Source organism: Delphinapterus leucas, chromosome X (assembly GCF_059928025.1).
Source record: "Delphinapterus leucas isolate spDelLeu-1000000601 "Yukka" chromosome X, BTC_Dleu_Yukka2, whole genome shotgun sequence".
NCBI classification, from domain to species: domain Eukaryota; kingdom Metazoa; phylum Chordata; class Mammalia; order Artiodactyla; family Monodontidae; genus Delphinapterus; species Delphinapterus leucas.
This window is the reverse complement of record NC_143150.1, coordinates 84,808,711-84,816,507: the sequence shown is the minus strand read 5'-3', so window position 1 is coordinate 84,816,507 and position 7,797 is coordinate 84,808,711. Positions and strand designations below refer to the sequence as shown.

General features: G+C 39.4%; 1 pseudogene; it reads right to left on the bottom strand.

Annotated features, from left to right (window-relative positions):
* Positions 1–3,680: 3,680 nt before the first annotated feature.
* On the bottom strand, positions 3,681–5,397 carry LOC111169421 (putative G antigen family E member 3; annotated as a pseudogene).
* Positions 5,398–7,797: the final 2,400 nt, after the last annotated feature.

Here is a 7,797-nt window from a genome sequence, read left to right as displayed (position 1 = left end):
GACTCTGGCTCACTCAGGCCTGGGGAAGGCAGGGGCACGGTGTGCTGGGAGAGCCTGCGACCGCAGAGGCCGTCATGACGTTGCACCAGCCTGAGGTGCTCCGTGCGCTCTCCCTGGGAAGTAGTCCCTGAATCCCGGGACCATGGCAGTGGCAGGCTGCAGAGGCTCCCCGGAAGGGGAGTGTGGATAGTGACCTGTGCTCGCACACAGGCTTCTCTGTGGCGGCAGCAGCAGCCTTGGCATCTCATGCCTGTCTCAGGGGTCAGCGCTTTTAGCCGCGGCTGGCGCCCGTCTCTGGAGCTCCTTTAAGCAGCACTCTTAATCCACTGTCCTCATTCACCAGGAAAAACAGAGGGGAGGAAAAGTAACTTGCCTCTTCGGCAGGTCCAGATATTTCCCCAGACTCCATGCCGGTTAGCCGTGGTGCACTAACCCCCTGCAGGCTGTGTTCACGCCACCAACCCCAGTCCTCTCCCTGTGCTCCGACCGAAGCCCAAGCCTCAGCTCCCAGCCCTGCCCACCCCGGAGGGTGAGCAGACAAGCCTCTCGGGCTGGTCAGTGCCAGTCGGCACCGATCCTCTGTGGGGGAATTTCCCCAATTTGCCCTCTGCACCCCTGTTGCTGTGCTCTCCTCCGCGCTTCCAAAGCTTTCCCCCTCCGCCACCCAGAGCCTCCGCCTGCGAAGGGGCTTCCTAGTGTGTGGAAACCTTTCCTCCTTCACAGCTCCCTCCCACTGGTGCAGGTCCTGTACCTATCCTTTTCTCTCTGTTTATTCTTTTTTCTTTTGCCGAACCCAGGTACGTGGGGAGATTCTTGCCTTTTGGAAGGTCTGAGGTCTTCTGACAGTGTTCACTAGGTGTTATGTAGGAGTTGTTCCATGTGTAGATGTATTTCTGGTGTGTCTTTGGGGAGGTAGGTGATCTCCGCGTCTTACCCTTCCGCCATCTTCCCCTCGTCCCTGACATATGGTTCTTATTCATCCATCTCCCTCTTTTCAATTGAGTACAGGATGCTCCTCCTTGCTCCACCTTAGAGTACAGCTGTGGTCTACAGAACTGCTCAGTGCCTTAGGGTACAGCTGTGGGCTCCTCACCAGCAGAGAGACTCACCACCTGTGGTGTCTATCACTGAGCATCTCCGATTCTGCATCATGCTGTGGGACTAGGGACATAGGGAGTTGACACAATGCTGATCTTGCTTTTGCTGCCATAAGAAACATTTTAGATCTATTTGGGGTAGTTGTCTCCTTACCAGTCAAATCAATGGACATGTGGTAACTCAATCTAAAAACTTCAATAGTACACTTTATGGCCCTGTTAGCCACCACAGTGCTGTTTAAGGAATGCCTAACCACTTGACAGAGACTGTGGTATTGAGTTGTGTGGAGCACAAACTTAAGCCCATAGCAGGACTTTAAGGCAGCATTTGCCAGGTCTCTGTCATTTGTAAAACAACTTTAAAGTTGATGCCATGTCTGATAACTACATAACTTATTTAAATCAAATCAGTTTCTTGGGTCAAATTCATTTATAAAGTTAACCTATTATCCCAACCTGAAATTCAAAAGCAATATCATTTGCTACAGATGTAACTGCAAAAAGTAAAAAAACATGAACATTTAAACAAAAACACAGAATATAATTAATGGATCATATCCATTTGTACTGTAACTCCTTCTCTCTCTCTCTCCATATGTATCTGTGTATTTGTGTGTGTGTGTGTGTGTGTGTGTGTGTGTATGTCAGCTCACTTTTTCTTCACGGCAGTACTTTACTGTAAATATTAGATTATAATTTCTATTTTAGAAATAGATAAATACACCCAACGAATTTAAGTATTTTCCATCATCACACAGCCAGTATGTCAGAGCCAGGATTGAAACCAATGGCTATTTCATGCCATAGCTTTTATGGAGACAGAGTAGGTAGGACCCAAGTAATTTTCCCTCAGCAGGTCCCTCTGGTTCATTTCACTTTTTTTCTACCTAATCCTTCCATCCAGTTCTACAACCTAGGAACCTCGCACGTATTTTGTGGAAAATTAGGATACTCCAAATTTAGACACATTTTTCAATTGGACCACAGATTTTCAGTCCTGTGTTTGATCAGGTAAATATTTCTAAACTTCTGTAAGAGGGAGGAGTAATTGCTGTTTATAATCCCCTGCCATTCTATAAGCAGAGTAGATTTTGAATGTAGTACTTTGTTGCAGAAGTGTTTTATTGAGGTGTAAGGGGCTCAGAGATGTAATGTAAAAATGTACTGTAATTTATCACATTAACCAATTAATGCAGAAATAAGGTCCTATGATTTCAAGAGATGCACTGTAAGTGTTCGATGAAATTCTACATATATTCAAGTTTAGTATACTTAGCAAAACAGGAACAGAATGAAACTTCCTTATTTTGATAAAGTGTACCTATGAAAAAGCACAGTAAACATTATACTGAAATGTGAAAACTTTTCCATTTCTGATCAGGATAAAGACAGGGATATCCACTAGTAAATAGTATTGGAGGGTCCTGTCCAATGCCATAAATGAGAAGAAGAAATAAAAGGTATACTGTTCAAAATGGCAAAACCAGAACATTATTCAAAGATGATATGATTGTGTTATTTTTCAAATCCAAAAGGATCAATAGATAAACTTCTGGAATTAATAAGCATATTTAGCAAAGTTGCTGGACAATAAGTCAGTTCACATTTTTTCTCTATATACAGTCTCAAATACTTAAAAACTTGCAAAAAGATACAATTTTCAAAAACATCAAATACCTAGGAATACATTTAATAAAATTATGCAAGAATTCTTTGAAGAAAGTTGTAAAACTTTATTGAGAGATGGTTAACAGTCAAATTTCCAACATAGGGGCAGCGTACTTGGCTTCAGTCTACTTTTGTTTAAATCCGTGATTGCCCTTCACCTATAATAAAAAGAAAATCGAGGCAAATTACTTTGCAGAACTTTATTTAGATGACTATAGCTATACACAGGACACTACAGTTTTGATGGATTAAAGCCAGTCCCTAGGGGCGACCCTTTGGCTTACATCCAGTTAACCTCTGTAAAGATATTGAAGGTAAACTTTTAGTCATATAAACAGCAATTTGAATCACATCAATTATTAGTGCAATAAGGAAACAAGGAGACTGTTCCAGTTCAGTGCAAATTTAATCAAATTAAATTATTTAAAGGTAGGTATAGGTAGAAAGGGAAAAATAACATACTTTCAGTAATAATCCAACCAAACAAAAAACCTAAGGAAAAATATGTTTTCACGTGAAATAATATTTTGAATATAAGATGTGCTTGGAACTACCTAAGCAAAGTAAACAGAAAGGCCATTATTGCATTTGTTTTGTCTCTATTTTGGAAAAATGCAAAAATGTTTCTTTGGGATAGTTTAGTCTTTATGTAGCTGTTTTAAGTAGGGTAAACATTTGTCCCCATTATCACCCAAACTGTTGTCTCTACACACTTAAAAGCATTTCCATTTACACACAAAAAATTACATGTCCACAGTAGTTTTAAACCATTACCACCATAGGTGACATCAAAATATAAACTGATGTTTATTATAATGGGTTATGTGAAAAGCAGGCCTTTATAAAATATCTGAAAATTATTAGTTGTTGACTAAATGACTTATACTCCAAAGTCAGAAAATACCTTTGGATCTTATAACACAATATAAATTTGATCCAATTTGTTCCCATCTTTGATGGCTTAATATGACGGTCACTGTGGTCTGAACTGTCTTTCTAATAAACTTTGTATGTGAAGTCTGTTATTAAAATAGCCATAATGCTACCTCTATGTTAAAATATATATAATATTGTAGAAAAAAGAAACCCCATAATTTGCATCTTAATGGATAACCAACCTGCTTCTGGTTTTTCAATGGGCTCTAGACTTGGTAGAATCTCCTCCTTGACATCAGGACCATCCCCAGGCTTATCCACAGTCTTCAGCAGAGCCAGTTCCTGTTGATCAGCTTCCATAGCAGGCCCTTAAAAATAAAAGGGTCACTATTTTAAGAAGTAAAACCATGAAATATGAATAAGGAAATAATAGTCATTCCCTCATCATTATGAAATAAAGGTCTATATACTCATATGGTAATAAATGTGATGCATAAGTATCCCAAGAGCATTAGCTTCAGGAGTCTCTTGCCAGAAAAAAGGAAAACAAGTTGTTCAAACATTACCCTTTCCTTCCTTACTCCAGGCTACCCCCAGAAAACTAAATTGTCCCTTTTGTACTTAGCTGTTATTGTACTTGTATATTAAATCAGTGATTTGTTAGGGTCTTTCTGACTAGATTATAAGTTTCAGACAGAAATTAGGTCTCTCTTTGGCACTGAGACTCCAAGCACTTAGTACATTACATGGCATGAGCAGGCACTAATAAATGTTGTGTGGGAAAAAGTCTTTAAAAAATGAAGATATCAGCAAAATGGCAGGTTTGGTAGTCCCACAATTTCATTCTCCCATAGAAACATAAAAAAAAAGCACTCAGAAACTGGCTGAACAAACTATATAGGAGATCTGTAATGCACTCAAAGGTTAACGTATGAAAGCCCAATCAAGAAAAAGCCACTTTCTGAAGGCTAGGAACGTTTTCTGACAATTTTACTTGTCTTCACTCAACATTTTCCCCAGAGTAGTAGCAAGAATTGTTTGAAATATTTTTCTAATGTTTCTTTCCTCTTGTTTCCGGTGGGTCATAATGCATGATGTACAAATACAACTCCACCACCCATAGGCCCACAAGGACTCTTATTCTCTCTCTTTTCACCTTGAGCCACAGGTGCTCCTTCACCTTCAATGTCCTGAGCAGGTATAGTATCCTAATTCTCAGATGGTGGTTCCTCTAGTTGAGGTGGTTTATCACTGGGCTGCTGAGCCTAGGGGTGTGATTTTGTTCACAAATTTTAAAAATCAATAATTTATGAATGTATATAATACATACATATATTTAATCATAAGTCTAAATATATTTTCCAACAATAATATACACACACACAATTTTTTTCTTAATAAAATTGTTACTCTTCTCACAGACACAAGCTGTTTTAATCTATGCTGAAATGGATGTGTGTAATCCATTATTGATAAGTATAGGACAAAAGATAGGAAACTTAAGAGCACACCCATCCAGAAAAGAACAGAATTTAATCGTCCTGGGTCAATGTTTCTTTCATGAGATTCCATTATCATTTTTTATCAATATGGAAGACCATATGAGTGTATATATACTAGTTCAACAACAATAAATAAATAGATTCTGGTAATAGAAAACATTAAATGTTGAAGCACTCACAACCAGAGGCCCAACCACCTGGGAAGACTCTCTTCTTCCTGCAGATTTGGTTTTTCTTCTTACATGCCCACTCATATTTCTCACTGGAAAAGAAATATTATAATTTGAAAACTACATGTAAGAGGATAGCTATATATGAACACTATGACAAAATGCTTATTTGTACTTTAAAACCAAATAAGCCTTTGTTTATGTGTGTAGCAACAAACAGGCATAGAAATCACCTTAAGACACATGGTGAAAGAATGGGGGCTTTCCTAATGAGGTTTCATTTCACAACTGGACTCATCATGAAAACACTAGAGAATTAGAACTTGAGTGAATACTGGTTTTGCCATACCACATTTACTATGCACATGCCTGCAACCCCCAAATAAACTTTTGTGGGAAAGCATAGACAGGTTCATTCTTTTACATAATGCCTGTGGCTGCTTTCTCAAAGAACGACTTGCCCACTTCTCCCTTGGCACCCTGTTCAGGGCACTACAAATCTCGGTATGCAGTCACAACCCCACAGTGGTCCGACTTCTAGGCCTTTCCTGTACCGTCTGCCCTGCCTCCTGCCTGGGGCCCCAGTGCAGACTCCGGATTCTGTCCTCTGTCGTCAGTTTCAGGGCCACCAGGACCAAGATACCTCAAATAGCACCCCTAAGACTCACCCCTCTTTCATCTGACCCTCTGCCTTCCACCGCCCACCACCCTCCCTCTCCCGCCACCAGTACGAGAGCCATGGCAGCCACGACACCTATGAGGAGATGGACGATGACCTCGAGGACCTTCCTCCACAGATGCTACAGATCACACCATTCAACTCACAGGAAGCACGCTGGCTTCCCCTCACACTCACCCCTAACTCCAGGGAATACTGCTATGAGTACTGGCTGAGTTTCACTCAGCAAAGACCTCTGCTGGCACAGCAATTGACACAGAAGATGGACGGCAAGGCGCATGCGTGTCAACGGACTAGCTTGAGCCACAAACGACGTTCACAAAAACATGCATGCATAGCAGTGTGCATGCACAGGGAGTAGGTCTTGTGTGGCACAGCCTGAGGATTTCCCACTGCTGCAGAGAGACCTGGAAGTTCAGGCCCTCCTAAGGCCCAAAATGGACTTCAAAGAACTTTTGTTTTTCCTACCAACTTTTCTTCCATGTCTAGTAACTTTGGGGAAGCTCAGCCCCAGGCTACTCTTAGGGAAGGATGTGCATTAGAAAAATCCACCCTGATAGAAATAAATATTAAGGATTTTAATACCTCTTTTAGACATGCTTTATTCAATAATTTCCTTTACTGCTGCTTGAGTTTTCTGTCATGCTTGCAATGAGCTTGCCCACTCCAATAAAATAGACACAATTAGTCTTTTTTGGTTGCATTATTGTGTATTCAAACCCTTGATTGACCTGGACAAAGTAGAGTTAGGGATTAATCATAATTTCTTGAACCCTCATTTCTCCCACAGATTTGAAATGGCTCTTTCATTATCGTCCACATTCCCATTCATTCTGTAATTCACTCCTTTCAATTTTCTTCCATTTCACTCTTTGTCTATACTTGTACCACTACCATCCTATTTTAATGGTTATAGATTAATTATATTTGAAGCACTAATACTCCCTCTCATTACTTCTACTTCCCCTGGATTTTCTAGCACTCTTATCTTTCCGATGAACATTGTCATCTTATCCAAAATATTCCCGTTGAGATACTAACTGGTATTGCATATAACTTACAAGTTTATTTAGGGAAAAATGCCATTTTTAATGATTTTTATATTAACCTCATGGAACAATTTTTTTAAATGAAGGATTTACAATATTACATTAGTGCCAGATGTGCAAAGCAGTGATTCAATATTTTTATAGATTATTTATGCTCATTTAAAAATATTAAAAAATAATGTCTATATTTCCCTGTGCTGTGCAATAGATGTATGCTGCTCACTTATTTTATAAAAGGTAGATTGTCTCTTAATTCCCCACTCTAGTTAGCGTCTCCCCTTCCCTCTCCTTATCGATAACCATTAGTTAGTTCTCTATATCTCTCAGTTGTTTCGGTTTCACATATACATTCATTTCTATTATTTTTTAGATTCCACATATAATGGGTATCATGATTATCTTTCTCTATCTGATTTATTTCACTAAGCATAATACTCTCTAGGTCCATCCACACTGCAGCAAATGGCGGTACCTCATTATTTTTTATGGTTGAGTAATATTCCATTGTATGTATTGAGATATACTCCATCTTCTTAATCCAATTGTCTGTTGATTGGCACTTCAGTTGCTTCTATTTCTTTGCTATTGTAAATAATGTTTCTATGAATATTGCGGTGTATGTATATTTCCAAATTACTGTTTTCATTTTTCTTCCAGTTATATACCCAGCAGTGGAATTGCTAGATCATATGGTAGTTCTATTTTTTGTTTTTTGAGGAAGTTCCATAGTTTTCCATGGCAGGTGCACCAATTTAC